General features: G+C 41.5%; 1 protein-coding gene across 1 annotated transcript in view; it reads left to right on the top strand.

The window, feature by feature from the left end:
- The window catches only part of DCC (DCC netrin 1 receptor), a gene marked incomplete at both ends in the record, with an annotated part of 627,385 nt that overhangs the window by 226,873 nt on the left and 381,547 nt on the right, over positions 1-18,965 (top strand). The gene's annotated exons all lie outside the window — the stretch shown is intronic.

The following is an 18,965-nucleotide window of genomic DNA, read 5'->3' as shown; positions in this document are numbered from 1 at the left end:
GCTAGTTCAATCAGCAGCTTTACAACTTTTTGTCATCCTGTGTGTTTCTAAACTCTTACCAGTTGTAGTGGGAGGGAGTCCAGGCAGCTCTTCTCAGCTGGTCTGGCTAGTCCCTCATGAACTTGGTGTCTTTTTCAGTCTTATGGTTCTTTTTGAAGACCACTTCTCCTCTTTCAAACCCTTCTCCACCAGCTAGAAAAGCCATATTTTCTCATGGTACCAGATTAAAACAGGTAATAAGAGAGTCAGCTCTTTCCTAATCTATCTCCTCCTCACCACTTTTCTGTATGAATCTCTGGTCACTTAACCTAACATCATCAATAATTTATGTGCTCCCATGCTATGACTCCTACCCAAAGTGATGGAGAACCCCACAGATGCAAAGAAAATGGTCATTCTGTCACCAAGTCTCTCCTTCAGGGACAGCCTGCAGAGCCTTGCTTTGTGAAGTAGAACTTTTTGCAATTTCAAGTTGTTATGTGGCCTTGATTTTGGTTACTGGCAAGCACTAACTAATAAAATGACTTCAATTACTGTTTTTTAAGTGAATGCATATATGTAAGTGTTCCCTGTGCCACATCCAGCTATGTAATTTTGAGATTTTCATAGGAAGAACTGTGCTTTTTGTGTCAGGTCCTGGTCTCATATCCCTGCAGTGATGGTGGGAAGTTTGGGGGAGCTGAAACTGGGAGAACTAATCAAGTTCATTATTGGAAAGACAGTGAACGGGACAAGATGCAGTGTGCCCAAAATTAAATACTGGATATTTGTTTAAGCAGAAGTATTTTTAGTACAAAGGTTGCCCAGGCAGACTATGGAGGCTCCACATTGGAGATACTTACAACACACAAGCTGCTGGAAGCTGCCTCTGCTTTCTTCAGGGCAGTGGGCTTGGATGATCTCTGTATAGGGGTCTTGATGATTCTGGTTTTCATTTCTTTTCTGGTCGTGTGAAAATGGTGCATATTGTAAGGTGAAACATAGGGTGTATGGCATTTAAAATTGGCAACAACTTCTTCAAGCAGAAATCGTATTTTGGTCTCTGAAGGACATGTATTCCTGAGTGAGCAGAATTTCTGTATTGGGTTGCTGAGTATTTTTTGAGGGAGTCAGTGTGCAGTGTTGGCAAAACGTCATTGTCTCGGGGCACTGGCAGATGGAAACATGACAGAGTAAGGAAGAGAGGGCGAGAGGAGAAATGAAGGTCTCGCACTCCTGTATGTTGTGTTAAATCATTGCTTGGCAGAGCAAATCAGCATCCTCTTATACACAGATGATGGTTGGGGTAGGAGAGCTGTGTTCCATATTCTAACCCTTGAAAACTGGATCTTACTAATCTGTTGTATGATGTACAAGATACTGCTGCTAAACAGACTTCCTGGACAGCCCGATGTTCTCATCTAAAGAAGCTGATGATGGTATGTGTGATTGCACTGTTCTCAGGAGTGGAAGATTGTGTTCATATCAACAGTACAGATCTTCTTTTCACTTAGTCTCTCATTATGCAAGATTTCATTCTTTCAACATTTTAAAGGAAGGATCATGATCTTTAATATTGCAGGCAGGCTGTAGGAAAACATTCTGTCACCTAATTACAATCTAACCTTTGGTAGTGTCACTTTGAAACTGGAGGCCTCTTCATGTCATTTTATGTACTTACTGTGCTGTTTGGCAACATACAGTTCATCAACATTTATGTCTTTGGACGTTGAAATTACCAAACCAGTGGTATGTATTAGGGACATACATCTTTCTTCCTTGCAGCAAAGACTCAGTGTGGTTTCCCCATGCTTTTTAAAGCATGAACAGTCAATAAAGTTACCGCTGAAAGGTAACAGTCAGCTTGGCATGGAAAAGGCTGCTCAGGGGTACTGAAAGTGTATTGCCCTTTAAAAGCCCTTCCACTTATACTTTCGTGTCTTAAAGTGCTTTCAATAAAGAAAATGTAGCAAATGAAAACTGGTTTTAATCAGTCAAGAATTTTGTGCATGAAACCTGCCATGTATGGGGAAAATACAGTGTTTCTAAGAACTTCGTGAGGGTCTTTACAGCCCTGGCATTCTCCAGCTGCAAAAGTATTCCAGGCTGAATGGAAATGAAAGCACTGGAGAGAAACCGGGAGCTGCTTCCTTCTTCAGTGTCTTATTAAAACTCTCAATTTAACAGACTACTGATTATCGGTATTTCTAGTAATTGGTGGGATTTCAAATAGAAACCACACTGCCCTGTTCTATGTCTCTATTTATAGACTGCTGCAGCATCCTTTTTTCAAAGTTTCTGCCTTTACTGTTGATCAGAAATGTTAGTCATTCAGAGGAAGATAAAAAGTGGAATCAAAAGTTCCTTTATAGGGAAAGTCCTGAACTTCAGCATCCAGTCCCTTGGAGACCAGTGTGATGAGATAGGAATTCTTTTGTGTGTGGTTGTGATGATTTTTAATTAGAAAATTATGCTGGAAATTGTTTATAATAGCCTTGTAAAAAACAAACCAAACAACAGATAATCTACATCATGGCTATAGATCCATTCAGACCAATGTTCTGACTTTGGTAATCACCAGTAGCAGGCGCCTAGAGAATGTAGAACAGTGAGTATCACAGAATCATAGAATCCTAGTTTGCGTTGGAAGGGACCTTAAAACTCATCCAGTTCCAATCCCTGCTGCAGGCAGGGACACCCTCTACTACACCAGGTTGCTCCGAGCCTTGTCCAACCTGGCTTTGAACACTTCCAGTTCACCTGAATTCTCTATCAGTCACCAAAGTGGGCTGTGTGTCAATAAAATATTGTTGTGAGTGAAGCATTTGGACATTAAGATGGCTTTTATTTAGTTTTCTTTTTCAATTTGTCTTCCTTAACTCATACTTACAGCACTTCATTCTCTGCAGTCCTGACTGAAATTAGAGGTTATTTTGGAGGATGGAGAGGGAAAGAAAAACAAAACACAACAACCAACTATCTAGAAGAATAGTTGAGACATGCTTTGTCAAAGTAGTTGAAAATATCTCCTATATGATGAAGTCAGTGGAAAAGTGCAGCTGGCCAGCTTTGAGGAGCCCTTTGAGCTCCTGAAAGACTTAATCTTATGAAAAAGTTTTGATGCAGTGTTATGACATGTGTCACTAGATGGTAGCTTACGTAAAGTCTCACTAGCCTTCTTTTTATTGTGGAAAGAGTTTTCCCGTTGTTCTGAAGGTTAATATCCAGGAAGAGGGGATTTCTCAAATTGTTGCTGCAGCCTTGCTTATTGCATGAGTTGAGCAAGTACCAGAGAATAAACAAAACCCATTCGTCATATTTCCCCTTCAGCTGAAAGCTGGTCCAAATGCTCCAAAAAAACATTAGTCAAGCAATAACTTATTTCTTAAAGAGCTTTAAATTATTTTAAAATGTTTTTAAACAGTGTTTGACACCATCAGTGTATTCCTCAGCTTTGAATGAGAGAGTGCTGCTTGTGCCATGATGTTTTATCAGGTTGCTTCATCAGTATTAGAGGAATAATTAAAAAAAATCCAAGTAAAATGAACCATGAACTGTTTTATAATTGTTCTGATAAGAATCAAAACTTTGCTTTGTACCTGTCTAGATAAAACACCAGGAGATTCCAAAGACACAAGGTAACTGGACTTAAAAATTACAGCCTTGTATTTATTGTGACTGCACTTTGTTTTGTGCTGCTGTTTTTGTAGCAGCACTGCCAGACTTCACAGAATTGTTGAGGCTGGAAAGGACACTGGAGGTCATCTAGTCTAACCTCCCTGCTCAAGCAGGGTCACCTACAGCACATTGCTGAGGACTGTGGCCAGACAGGTCTTGAATATCTCAGGGAAGGAGACTCCATGACCTCTCTGGGCAATCTGTTCCAATGCTCAGTCACACTCGGAGTAAAGAAGTTCTTACTTATGTTCAGGTGGAACTTCCTGTGGTTTAGTTTATGCCTATTGCCTCTCATCCTATATCTGGGCATAATGGAGAAGAGTCTGGTTCCGTCATCCTGACACCCTCCCTTCAGACACTTGTGTCCATTTATCAGAACCTCCTGAAATAATCTATTCTCCAGGCTGAACAGGCCCAGCTCCTTCAGCTTTTTCTTGCATAAAAGATGCTCCAGACCCCTCATCATTCTTATAGCCCTACACTGGACTTGTTTCAGGAGCTTGTCTGTCTTGTACTGGCGAGCCCAGAACTGGATACAGTATTCCATGTGGGGCCTCATCAGGGCTGAGCAGAAAGGGATGATCAGGTCCCTCAATCTGCAGGCAAAGCTCTTTCTAATATAGCCTGGGACACCATTGATCTTCTTGACTGCAAAGTCCCATTGCTGGCTCATGGGCAACTTTTTGTTCACCAAGGACGCCCAGGTCCCTCTCTGTAGAGCTGCTTCCCAGCAGGTAAGCCCCCATCCTGTACCGGTTTGTGGGGCTATTCCTCCCCAGGTGCAGGATCCTGTGCTCGCAGGACTTTAAAGACTTCAATTTCAAAAGGGTCCTCTCTTCCCATCTCTCCAGAGTGTCCGGATCCTTCTGAAGGACAGCACAGCACCCTGGAGTGTGAGCCACTCTTCCCAGTTCCATATCCTCATGCAGAGGAGGCACTCTATCCTTTCATCCAAGTAATCGATGAACAAGTTAAACAATACTGGACCCAATATCCGAGTAACACAAGCCTAGTTGCTGGACCAGCTGTTGAACCTAAGGTTAAGATCCTTCAGGTGTGAAGAAATTCAACTCCTCACTTAGGAAAACAATGAAGCTGTAACACTGAATTATTTTCAGAATATTATAAATCCACTGGTCATTCTGAAAGATCTATGTAAGTGCACAAAGAAAAGTGAATACATTATGAAATACAATATTAGATGCTATTGCCTACCAGTATTTTTGGATTTTAATGAACTAAGGTTGAAAATCAATCATTTAGAATGACACCAGAAGGTGTTGCTTCTAAGAAACTATGGGATAAACATAGAAAATCTGCTATAACAAAAATTAGAAAATACTGCATTGGATAGAGTAAACTAAATGTGGTTGCCTTGGCTTCAGCTGTAAGTTATTATTTTTTTTTGTCCTTCCTAGTAGGTGGTTCAGTGCTGTGTTTCGGCTTTAGTCTGAGAACAATGCTGGTAACACAGAGATGTTTTAGTTGTTGCTCAGTAGTGCTTACCCTGATCAAGGATTTTTCAGTCTCTCATGCTCTGCAGTGAGGAGGGGCACAAGAAGCAGGGAGGAAGCAGAGACAGGACACCTGACCCAAAGTAGCCAAAGGGGTATTCCATCCCACAGCACGTCATGCGCAGTATAGAAACTGGGTGGAGTCACCTGGAAGGCCCAGATTGCTGCTTGAATCGGGCTGGGTATCGTTTGATGGGTGCTGAGCAATTGTATTGCACATCACTTCTGTTTATGGGTTGTTTTATTCATTTCCCCTTTTAGTTTTATATTCTCTCTCCTTGTTATTTCCCTTATCATTATTAGTGGTAATAGTAGCAGTTTTGTATTATACTTTAGTTACTGGACTGTTCTTATGCCATCCCATGGGTTTACATTCTTACCATTCTTCACCCCATCCCATGCGGAGTGGAGAATGGAGTGAGTGAGCGGCTGTGTGGTTCAGAGTTACCAGCTGGGCTTAAACCACAATGGTGGTCTAAAGTGTTGCAAATTTCTCATTCCCTGGATCTATCATAGCCATTTTTTTAATAAAGAAAGAAAATTGCTTTCATAAATTAATCATTTGGGAGGTATAACTTCATCTAAACCAACTAAAATTAGCCAATACTGACTTAACTTTTTTTTTTTTTTTTTTTTTTTTTTTTTTTTTTTTTTTGCTATTCCTACCTTTTCTATTCCTAACTGCAGGAGACTGCTAAGCTATTTAATGTGAATTCATAAACCATAATAAACGTAGTGAACTAAACTAAAACAAACTTTTCTTCCCTCACAAACTCATTTTGGAGATCCAAAAATTGATTTTCTTGATAGATGGAAGAATAAAATAATAATAAAAAAAAGCAAGTCAATAACTGTAGAACAAACATTACAGCTGTGTAGCTAGAAAGCCTAGATTACAAGTATCACTCCTTCACAGTGAATTCAGAAAGGTAGATGGATGTTTATGAACTTTAGGCCAAGAGGTTTTCCTCTTTCTATATTCATATTTTACATGAATGCATACAGTATTCATGTACATTAGTATGTACTCCAGTACACAGTTGTGTACTGGTGCATAAAGATTTGCTTGGGAATCAATGGGGACTTGGGTAAGTCCACTGTTTAACAAATAGTGAGCTGATTTATATGTTCTTTTTTTTTCCTCCTTGCCATAAAAATGTATGCCCATGGGACCACTTTTTACATCACTTGATGACCTGTAGTGCTTTATAATTTTTTTTAGTTAATGGAATGGACGATTCCTGAGTGCTCACTCCATGCTATTGCTGCTTAATGTTCCTTTGTTGTATTTGCAAGATCCACCTGCAAATGAGTCCACAAATGTGTACTCTGTCATGCCATTAAAGCTCATTAGCATGCTTGTATTTAAAAGCAGATCTGAAATGTGAAAGGAAATACCAGGAAATCAGGTAAATATTTGACTCTTTACATGCCACTCTCTGGTTTGGTCCCAGATTTTTTCCACTGTCTTGTCATGGTTAATATAAGATGCACTGCTTTCTTTGACATAAATGAGAGTGCGGAGGGACAGGTGATCATAGAATCATAGAATCAAAGAATAGTTAGGGTTGGAAAGGACCTTAAGATCATCTACTTCCAATCCCCCTGCCATGGGCAGGGACACCCCACACTAAACCATGTCACTCAAGGCCTCATCCAATCTGGCCTTGAACACCACCAAGGATGGAGCATTCAAAAAGCCCCAAACAAAATGCCAGCATATCTAATAACGTAGTTGTCCTTTTGATGCGATCACTGATTATTTTTTTCTTTAAATAGTCATTTTCAACGTTGTTCATGGTTATTATTTGTATAAGGTGAAAAGCTATGGGAAAGGTTTCCTTTCGGTATGATCAGTCTTGTGCAACAGGCTGTGAGTTACATCCTTAATTCTTCTATGCACTTGTCCCAGATTTATTTTGGTGGAACTGAAGCAGCTCCTCTATTTGCCTCTTCCATATTTGGAGCTGTTTCAGGTCTCTCTACTTTCACCTCCTAAGCTGTGATGAGATTTCTCATTGCCTGACACAATATTTGTACATGATAGCTTTATTTACTTGGGAGTAACCTTAGCATCTGGAATAAGGCAAGATACTTCGATACTTACTGAATATCAAAACACTTTTATCTGGAATATCCAGTCCAGTGAAAGTTTATAAGTAACCAGCTGCTTTTAGTGACTGGCTGTTCTTCGTAATCACAGAATCCTAGGCTTCTTTGGCCTTGGAACACTGCCAGGGATGGGGCAGCCACAGCTTCTCTGGGCACCCTGTGCCAGCACCTCAGCACCCTCACAGGGAAGAGCTTCTGCCTAAGAGCTCATCTCAATCTCCCCTCTGGCAGGTTAAAGCCATTCCCCTTGGCCTGTCCCTACAGGCCCTTGTCCCAAGCTCCTCTCCAGGTTTCCTGCAGCCCCTTTAGGCACTGGAGCTGCTCTAAGGTCTCCCCCTTAAGGCGCCTTCTCTTCTCCAGGCTGACCCAGCCCAGCTCTCTCAGCCTGGTTCCAGAGCAGAGCTGCTGCAGCACTCATAGTATCTTTGCAGACTCATTCTAACAGGTCCATGTAATCACTGTTCCTGCTAAGCACTGAGTGGTTTTGAAGAGAATTATTAGCTTTTTATCAAGCGTATCTACTGGCTTCTAGTACCCAGACAAACATAGCAGCCAGCTTCTGCCCCATCACTGAAAATACGGAATTCTTCACTCTGAACAGGTAGAAGGAATAAAGAAGTTTTGGAGTCTTTGGAGCCAGTCATCAAAGCCTTTTGGGTGAAGAATCAGATAGAAAATGGGCCCAAACTGCAAGAAGTAGAAAAGGCTGAGCACTATACTGGTTATGATTTAGGTATGGTATAATCTAGATACAGTTCAACTAATCAGTTGTGCCTAAGAATCCAGAGACTTGAGGGTCCCATGGAGATGAGGGCAGAAAGAAGCATGTCTGTGACAGCCCCTGTGGTGCCCAGTTATAGAATCATAGAGTAGTTAGAGTTGGAAAGGACCTTAAGATCATCTAGTTCTAACCCCCCTGCCATGGGCAGGGACACCTCACACTAAACCATGTCACCCTAGGCTCTGTCCAACCTGGCCTTGAACACCACCAGGGCTGGAGCATTCACAACTTCCTAAGGCAACCCATTCCAGTGCCTCACCACCCTCACAGTGAAGAACTTCTTCCTTGGATCCAAACTAAACTTCCTCTGTTTCAGTTTTAACCTGCTACCCCTTGTCCTACCACTACAGTTCCTGATGAATAGTCCATCCCCTGCATCCCTGTTACAAGCCCCCTTCAGATACTGGAAGGCTGCTATGAAGTTTCCACGCAGCCTTCTCTTCTCCAGGATGAACAGCCCCAACTTTCTCAGCTTGTCTTCATACGGGAGGTGCTTCAGTCCCCTGATCAGCCTCGTGGCCCTCCTCTGGACTTGTTCCAACAGTTCCATGTCCTTTTTATGTTGAGGACACCAGAACTGCACACAATACTCCAAGTGAGTTCTCACGAGAGCAGAGTAGAGGGGCAGGATCACCTCCTTTGACCTGCTGGTCACGCTCCTCTTGATGCAGCCCAGGATACAGTTGGCTTTCTGGGCTGCGAGCGCACACTGAAGCCGACTCATGTTCATTTTCTCATGGACCAACACCCCCAAGTCCTTCTCCTTGGGCTGCTCTGAACCTCTTCTCTGCCCAACCTGCAGCTATGCCTGGGATTGCTCTGATAGCTAATGCACAGTTCTGGCTTACACTCGTTTTTCTGTTCCAAGTCTCTGTACCATAACGTACCATTGGTTTTAAAATAGCGAGCAAAGTAGTAGGTCATGTCTGAAGATAATCTTTGCTAATATTCCACCTCACATTCAAGTGCCTGAAAAATCAAGACACTAATAAGATGCTTTCATCAGCTTTTAATTTTGCATCTGTAGTTGACTTTAAAGTTAATGTGGGGAGTGACTTGGGAGGAGCAGACTCCTGAGGACTGCTCCAGTTGCAGACTTCTTGATGTGTATCTATCCACATTGCTTGTGGGTACGCTTTCTGCCAGGAAGAGGAATAATTAACTTAAGTAACTCTATATTTAATACAAAAAAAAAAAAAAAAAAAGCTATTTGTTCATCTGCATTAATGCTGTGAGTCTTCTAGGATCCTCTAGGCAATGGGCAGAGGCATGGCTCCCATTCTGTCACTCCAACAAAACTGCATCTGGATTCAGAACCATCAAGGCTCCACTCTGTGTTCCCCTCTTCTCCCCTCTGAGGGCCAAGTAGAAATCTAGATACTCTGAGCTAAATTTACTCTTTCACATGCTTATTTTCACTTTTAGCAGAGCAAAGGGTATGCGTATATGAGGGCTTTTGATTGCCTGTCTGAAATGCCTTTCATTGTTCCAGGGCACTACATTTCATCTTGTTTTGTCTTTCCAGTCACTTAGTGCTACCTTCTTGGCTTGGGCAGTTCCTCATGATATGAGCCATGCTACTGGATTAGAGCTCTGCTGGGAAGGTGTCCCAAAGGAGATGGCTGGACAATTACAGTGCTGTTGCTTCTGCCAGTTTAAATTGTAATTGCACATAGTTAGTCAACCCATATGCCAAAGTCCTCCTTTCACACTCTCTTCTGCTGATATATAAGTGCTGAGACAATGCTGAAGCCAGAGCTGTGAAGCGGTACTCCTTCTGTTGCATTGTATTGTCTCATTGCTTTGCCTTGTTCTCTTGCTTGCCATCCATCTGCCTCTCAAATTCTACAATTGAAGCAAGAGATATCTTTGGACAGAAACAAGTTTGTGGTTTTGGTTTTGTTTGGGTTTTTTTTAATTCTATCTTCTAAGTGGCTTCTTCCAAGTCTGAGGCCATTGTTCAATAATCCTGTTTGTTGTGTGAGGGGACTGCCTGCCTCTCTGCAATCCCATGTTTTCATAATTAGTAGCAGGATTGGTGGTACTTATGACACCTAAATACAAAAGTCCTTTTTATCTTAGCTGATTTTTTTTAATGAAAAATATTTAGCTCATTAAAATGAAAGTTTGAAAATCAGAAATTACGAAATTTGTGTCAACACACCAATTCTTTCATAGTTTTCAATTTCATAAGTTTATCAACCTGTAAGAGAGCAACATTCCAGACTTAAAAAAAGGTGTTTGAGAACTGCATTAGTGTACAACACTCCTTTACTTTGGGGGCAAAATGACAATAGCAACATTATTTTTTCTGCAGCATTCTGTAGGCTTCTGCTATAGGAGTGTTGAGAAATGCTCAGAGGGAGTGTATTCCACAACAATTCAGCTCTTCCGAACCTTGTGCTGCATAGAAACATGACTTCAATTAGCAAATTTAATTTAGGAAAAAGGTTTTGCTTTCATTTTTAGTGCCTGGCAGAGATTTACTTATGCTGAACTTGAGGAGATTGGATTGAAAAAAGAGCAGCCTTGGTTGGCGAGGGCATGAAGTCTCAGTGAATTAAAATAATGGGGTGTAATAGATCACAGGAGCTGGAGATGACCACTAGGTTGTAGATAGCTGGTCAGTTTACCTTCCAAGAGAGGACTGTTCCACACTCTGTTTGCTGATGATCTATCTGCTCTGGCTTTACAAGCCCTGAGTGATAAGAGTCCCCTGGAACTGTGTCCTACAGGATCTCTTGGGGTGTTTTTTTCTGGAAATTAAACTTCAGTTTTCTTGATGTCATCACTTTGTTCCTGTTGCACAGGACAAAGGGGCTGATGGGGTCTAATGTTCTAAACCTGAAAACAAGTGCTTGGCTTGTAAGTTCTTTTCATATATAACCATCATATTTGAAAAATCATGGCAGTCAGGTGAAGTTCCTGACGACTGGAAAAAGGGAAATATAACCCTCATCTTCAAGAAGGGGAAAATGTATGACCCGGGGAATTACAGACCAGTCAGTCTCAACTCTGTGCCTGGCAAAATCTTGGAGCAGATTATCCTGGAAGGCATGCAAAGGCACATGAAAAACAAAGAGGTGGTTGGTGACAGCCAGCATGGCTTCACTAAGGGGAAATCCTGCCTGACCAATTTGGTGGCCTTCTATGATGGGGCTACGAAACTGATGGGCAGAGGTAGAGCAGTTGATGTCATCTACCTGGACTTGTGCAAAGCATTCGACACTGTCCCACATGACATCCTTGTCTCTAAATTGGAGAGTCATCAATTTGAAGGGTGGACCACTGGGTGGATAAAGAACTGGCTGGATGGCCGTACACAAAAAGTTGTGGTCAATGGCTTGATGTCCGGCTGGAGACCGGTAACGAGTGGTGTCCCTCAGGAACTGGTGTTGGGATCGGTCTTGTTCAACATCTTTGTCGGTGACAGGGACAGTGGGATTGAGTGCACCCTCAGCAAGTTTGCCGATGACACCAAGCTGTGTGGTTCGGTTGGTACGCCGGAGGGAAGGGATGCCATCCAGAGGGACTTCAACACACTTGTGAGGAGGGCTGATGCCAGCCTTATGAAGTTTCACCATGCCAAGTGCAAGGTCCTACACCTGGGTCGGAGCAATCCCAGGCACGGCTCCAGGTTGGGCAGAGAAGAGATTCAGAGCAGCCCAAGGAGAAGGACTTGGGGGTGTTGGTCGATGAGAAAATGAACATGAGTCGGCTGCAGTGTGCGCTCGCAGCCCAGAAAGCAACCGTATCCTGGGCTGCATCAAGAGGAGCGTGACCAGCAGGTCGAAGGAGGTGATCCTGCCCCTCTACTCTGCTCTCGTGAGAACTCACTTGGAGCATTGTGTGCAGTTCTGGTGTCCTCAACATAAAAAGGACATGGAACTGTTGGAACAAGTCCAGAGGAGGCCACGAGGATGATCAGGGGACTGAAGCACCTCCTGTATGAAGACAAGCTGAGAAAGTTGGTGCTGTTCATCCTGGAGAAGAGAAGGCTGCGTGGAGACCTCATAGCAGCCTTCCAGTATCTGAAGGGGGCTTGTAACAGGGATGCAGGGGATGGACTCTTCATCAGGGACTGTAGTGGTAGGACAAGGGGTAGCAGGTTAAAACTGAAGCAGAGGAAGTTTAGATTGGATATAAGGAAGAAGTTCTTCACTGTGAGGGTGGTGAGGCACTGGAATGGGTTGCCCAGGGAGGTTGTGAATGCTCCATCCTTGGCGGTGTTCAAGGCCAGGTTGGATGAGGCCTTGGGTGGCATGGTTTAGTGTGAGGTGTCCCTGCCCATGGCAGGGGGGTTAGAACTAGATGATCTTAAGGTCCTTTCCAGCCCTAACTATTCTATGATTCTATGATTCTATGATTCTATGATTTTCTTCCTGATTATGAAAGAACCTTTCAAATTGCTCGTGCTCCCTAGTCTACTGTGACAGAATAGGCGATGACTAATGCAGTACTTTTACGAAGGAAAAAAACTTTCATGATTCTCTCCTTCCTAGATCTTGTAGTTTGTCTGAGACTTGATGAAAACCTTTTTGCTGCCTTTTTTGGTGTCTCCTCTTCTGTCGTCCATCTCCCAGTGGTGGTTATTTGAGTGAAGAAGGACCCACCCTCATTTAGTTCCTGGTGCTGTCAGCTTCACATTCAGTGCTTTGGGGAGGACTGAGCTCCCTTGCTTTTGAGGGCATTTTTTGTCTCCTTTTCTTTTACTGCTGGGTACAACCCCTTTGCCTAAGGCCAGTCCCCTGCTCGGGGCTGTCAGGACACTGGTGCTTAAACCTGCACTGCTCATGCTTCTGGTCTTCCATGCCCCCAGTTATATATTCTATATTTTCTCTGGAATTTCTACTTTTTTTGGGCAAAAAGGCTTTTTTTCTTTTTTACATTAGAAACTTATGGTTTAAAATTTCTCTTCTTTATGACCTTTTTGTTGTTGTTACCTGGAAGTAGCAATGCTCACACCTGAGTTTGCAGAGGTCAAAATCTTCCTAAGTTTTCTATGAGCCTTTCTTGGTGTGATATACAAGTGCTTCAGATGCATTTGTCAGCCTACTGCTACAGAATACTTCGCAGAAATACAAATAATGCTGTGACAAATATACTACTCCAGTGTTACAACAGGGGAAAATAAAAGTTGAAAAAAGAAAAAGAACATAAAAAAAGGTGACTTGCTTCTATTTAGATGCTGACTGAAATTAGCCGCCTGAAGTTCCTTCTGGACTTCTGTCTAACCATGGAGGCAATTAAAGCCCAGAGTTATGGCAGTTTTGACCTCTGTTTACTCAGTGTCTGGCTGCCCCATCCTGTGTGTGTGTCTGCTCAGACCTGACAGCATGCAGCAGGTGGGTGCCCACCTAATTTGTCAGCTCCATGGGAAGGGAGACATTCTCCTGCCTTTCTCCCCTTGATACTGCATGGCGAGTAGTCCTGGCATGCCCTGTCTGTGCAGGCAGGATCAGGCTCCCTGCAGGAGAACTGATAGGTACCAAAAGCTGGAGGAGTTGCCCCTGCCCTTCTGTACCATGTTCCAGGTATTGCAGTACTCCAAACGACAATGGAGCAATCAGCAGCCTTATCCAGCCCAGTTTTGTTGCAGGACACAGATTTTCTGATGTTTAACCTACATCTTCTGTAATATTAAGGAATACGATCTAATCCTTCTATTTGTGATCAAGAACAACAGAGGGATCATTATTTAGTTGCAGTTTAATGAATTAAAACCTTTTGCACAGTCCCCTCATCCTTACTCTTACTTTTTCTGGATTAAATAAAGGTGGTTCTGTGCCTAGGATAGGTGGGATGAAACTGGATGATCTTTAAGATCCCTTCCAACCCAAACCATTCTATGATTCTATGAAACCTGATTAAAGTGGCACATGCGTCATCTTCCTAAATATCTTACTGGTTTTGTTGCTTAGTTGGATAACCAGATTATACACCCTTATCCAACAGCGGCATCATTAGTGTCTCATGGCACAAGGTGGCAGGAAAAACGTGAAGGATATTTGTATGTCTCCCCAGGGGGTTGGTGGACTCCCCAGCACGGGACGTTGCTAAGATTCAGGTAAGCAAGGTGAAGGAATGTCCAGTCTATGTTATGCTTTGCCTAGAAAGGTTGGACCAGATGATCCCCAAGGTCCTTTCCAACCTGGGTTTCATGATATACTTTAATGATATATGTAACTATTCTATGTTATAGGGGGGGTTCTTGAAACTATTCTTCTAGACACTGCGTAGTGCAATTATTACTTACAAGGTTTATAATGTAGGTATCTTGCATGTGTTTCTAATATAGAATAAACAATCATGAGTTTTTCCTGGGAAAAGCGTACACTGTAAAGCGAGTGAAAATGGATAATTTTATAGCTGCATTTATCTTAGAGCTCTGTTCTTCTATAATCTTATTTCTTTGGAAAAGCCTTGGCTACGTTTGCTAAAATGTGTTATTTTCTTAAGCATGAGCAGTTCTGTGTAATTTTATACTTGCAGTTTGAACTTGGTGTCATGTAGTTTGGGGTAGTTGGATATAATATCAGGAGTTCACAGTGAACCCTACACTTAAATTGCTCACCCTGCATATCTTGAACATTAGGGACCTGGCTCTCAGAATAGCATTTACAATGATCAATTGGATCTGAAGTATCATTTATAGTGAATAGGGAGAATTAAATGCCAAAGAGTGAGATTTGTAGGAGCTGGTGTGCTGAATGTCAACATCTGCTGAGGAGGAATGCGTCTATAGTCTCATCTTTTTCCTTTACTAGGCTCCAGAGCGGGAAACTACCCTCTGTGCTTAAAATAGCTCACACTTGGGCATAGATGGAATGATCATTCTTCCTCTGATGATGCAATAACAAGATGTAGCCATGTTTATTTTGGTGAAATTTTTGCTAATGAAATAGGAAATTAGAGTTTCAGACCCATTTTGGTAGATGGGTAGGAACCCATTGCACCCATCCTCCAGAAGAATATTTCTGTTCACCTTCCTGTGAAGCTGCAACACAGCCCAGCCAAAAATGCTTCTTTGCAAGAGCAGAGGATTTAAGCTATTTTTACATGCTTTTATTGAAAGTGATTGTTGAGCATGTTAGGGTCTCCCAAATGTTTATTTGCGTGCCTGGAAAACTGGGTGGTTTTGTGAATTTTGGGCATCTCAAGGAGCATAAACTCATAAGTGTTCAGAGAGCTGGGTTAGCCAGAGCAGAAGAGCTTTGGGATATACTCAGCAGCATCATTTTGAGTACTAAAGTACATTTTCTAGTGACAACTCAGATATCTATTCCGCTTAATTTGCGTAAGTGGGTCTTGTTGAGAGTTTTTTGCTCGCTTTCTTTCTAGTTTAGCTGACCAAGTTCTGAGTAAGCGTATTCTTTAGATATATAAGTGCTATTTTGCCTGTGGTATGCTTCTGATCTTGGTTTTGGATGAGTGTGCAGTGCATTTCAGGATAAATACAAATGCAGTCGACTTCAAAACGTGTCTCCGTGTGATTTCTTTGCTTTATGCTAACATCCATACTGGTAAAACTGCAGCAGTTTTTCATGGAAAGTGAACGCTAACACTGAACAACCATGACTGGGTGGAGATGGGGGATAATTCAAAAGTGACAAAGCTTTCTAGGTAGCTGGTATTTTGCATTTTTTTTTTTTTTTTTTTTAATTAGGTCTTCCCTGATTTCTTGATTTTTACTTTTGTCCCTAACAAAGGTAATGAAGATATAGTCACCATCAGGTATTAGCTTAGGTTAATTTAATTTTCTGACTTGGAACAATCTTGTGACCACCTTGCGTGCTCTCTTGTTTCCAGTTTAACCTTTCTAATGGTTTCCTGACCTTGCTTACTCGAAATCTATGCATGTTTCTGAAGTGATGTTTAATAAGATGAGAGAAGCTGTTTACAACCATCTCATTTGTCCTTGATGGCCTTTGTTGGGCAAATGAGAGAGAGGTCAATTGTGATGCCACTGTGTCACTAACAGGGGAGAGATTTAAATTAGCTGGGACAATCTTCAAGTTCCATAAAACACATCATCCAAGCAATTTAATTAAAAGGGGTCAAGTTTCTCTACACTAGCTGGTGCCTCTATCTGACCAAGAGAAACAGTTAATATATGCACTGATTTGGGACTTGATTGACACAGCAGTACAGAAATGTAGGTTTCCAAATTTCTCTGCATTCCCTGATTGATGCAGCATGATTACTGGTTTACAAGCTAAAATGTATAATTCTCAAACCTTCTTATTCCGTATTTACTAGTAGATGATACAATCCGGCACTGACAGAGGATTGAAGGGATGACATATAGGTCTCTTCCATCTCTAATCTCGGATTCTATGAAAACCTTTAGAATGTAAATTGGAAGCATGTTTTATATTCGTAAATGCAAAAATACTCTTGAAAAGCTTTCACTTCGAAAAGATTATAATGATTAGCATTTATTATTCTGTTGTTTTCATGCAAAAAAGAAAATCTTGCCCAGATTTTACTCAAATTGAACTTTTGTGCCTTGCATAATAGCCATGCTTTAATTTGAATGAGATTCAGAATAAAGTGGCCAGATAGAAAGTTAAACACTGTAGAGTGAAGAATCCCAATTTAAGCTGCTAAATGCATGTGTTTTAGTACACAGACAAAAATGAGGATGTTTACAAGTAGTATCACAAAGGGCACATGAAAAAGTCTGAGAAAGAAAAAGCAATTTAGTGGAGAGCAAGATGTTAAGTTTCCTAATTTTCTCTACAGCTATAAAATCTGGTAAAACAAGGTGAGTGATTGCATTCATTTTATTACAGTGGTTCCCACTAGTGTAGCTGTAGCTGAGAGTCTGTCAGCATTTCCATTATAAACTCTGTTTTCATGTGCTTATAACTCACTCCTAAAAGCTCACCTGGGCTACTGTCTGGCATTCAAGATCTTAAGTCAGAAATTAATATTTCACACATTTAGAAAATAACGTGTTGGGCTAGATCTAAATTAACCAGTGATTTTAAAATGGACATTGCCTCTCTTCCTCAATGCTACACTTGAGATCTTGCATAAAACTTCAAAGGCATCATTTTTGAGTTACTTTCTTGTTGTTAGTGGCTGTGGATACTAGTCAGGTCTTACAGAAGAAAAATCAAGGGAGAGAATCATGCCTTAGGTTATATAGTAAATAATGAAATCAGAAGTTCAGCAGGGATATTTCAGTGTCCTGAACTGTTTTGGTTTTCTCACTTTATTTCCTCTTTTGCTCATTTAAAGCCCACTCAAACACCTTTATGTTACATTGTGCTTTGCAATGCAGATCTATCTATCAAAGTCTATGAAGGGAATGACTCCAGCTCTGAGGCTAGTCATTGAGGTATAGTCTGTGATGTTCCACTCAAGAAGAGGAAAAAAATATGTGGTCAAGATGTAAGAGGATTCTGCCCCAAAATGTTCAGTGGCTTGGGGTGGGGGGCAGGCTAGGTGAAGTAGAGTCCCTGGATGTTACAGACTATTGTGTACTTGAAGGTATTAAGGGCCTGGACTTGCTGAGTAAAGAAGAGTAAACACAATTTCCAGTCTGCTCTCTAGCAAGATCTAACTAACAAATTTGATCTGGATTTCTCAATGGAATTCTGTAAAACAGAATGTTTTAACTATTCTGGGCGGTGGGGGCAGAATAGGGGCATAAGTTACTTACTTAACTCTTTCTTTTGCCTAGCTTTATCCACATAGTGTGCACATGCAGAGTGCTTAAAGTAATGAATGTAAGGTGTGTGCCCTGTCACATATGTAAATGTTTAGAAGGTCAACATTTGAAATGTTTAAATTATAGAGAATGTTTCCAGGAACATCCAATCAGACCAGAAAATTTGCAGCTCTCTGGAATCTGAACACAAAATGTAAGTTTACCTGGTTGCAAGTGACACATACTTCCTCTTCTGGTGCTCTTATGAGACATTAAGCAATCACTGTCTGGGCAGGAAAAAGTTATGAAATTGGCTTTAAGATATAAATGTGATTGAGTGCTTTTTATCTGTTGTCTGGCTTTGGCATTGGTAATTCACTCATTTTTTAAATGATTTTGAGAAACTGCAGAAAAGAAAATGAAGATCTCCTTCAAGTTCCTGTTTCCAGCAGCTATTTCTTTAAATTTGGCACAGAACTAATTAGTAGCTGTTTTGCTTGGTGAGTGTAGATTTTTTTTTTCATTGTCCTATTATATTTTGGTCAACCATTTTTTTCATGAAAAACGATAGTGGCAGCACCTATAGGTGACTGAAATGAATTTATTTCTGTTGCATTCTTTCTTCAATCTTGCTAGTTTCTGAGATTCAGAGGAAACGTTTCTATGCTACTGGAAGTGAGCTTATTGAGGGAGATATTACAGCAAGGAACTTTTAGGCAAATAAAATGGTGTCAGGCAGGACTGAACACATCAGAGCCTGGCAGTTCAGTGTTCACCACTCTGCTTTCAGCAGGGTTTCATTTTACAATGATTAAAAAAAACCAGTAAACCATGAATGTCAGGAAGAGAATAACAAGAGGCCAGAGACAGTACACAGCAACAAACAATTTATTCTGAGAAGACTCAGTTAAAAGCTGTCTCTGTGGACTGCTTAACTTTATGACAGAAATGACACAGCTATTGATGTTGCAGTTTAATGGTCCTAGAGCCTAAAATTTGTGTTCTGGACTGTGGATCTGCAGATGGCCCTCTAGGCTGAGCCAACAGCTTGTGAGGTAGAAATCCCAGGTAACTCAAGAGGTGGGATGCCTCACCAGAAAAGGCAGGCAAAAGCCAGTCCATGTTGGAGGAATGTGATTCAAGCAGAGCTTTCTCTGTACCAACCTGCAGGAATGCAGGTGGTATCCAGTCTGCCATGGGATTATCCAGATGTTCATGTTGGTGTGGGAATCTCCTTTTTCTC

The sequence above is a fragment of the Psittacula echo genome (genome assembly GCF_963264785.1).
Source record: "Psittacula echo genome assembly, chromosome: Z".
In the NCBI taxonomy this organism is placed as follows: domain Eukaryota; kingdom Metazoa; phylum Chordata; class Aves; order Psittaciformes; family Psittacidae; genus Psittacula; species Psittacula echo.
This window is presented reverse-complemented; position numbering and strand designations above follow the sequence as displayed.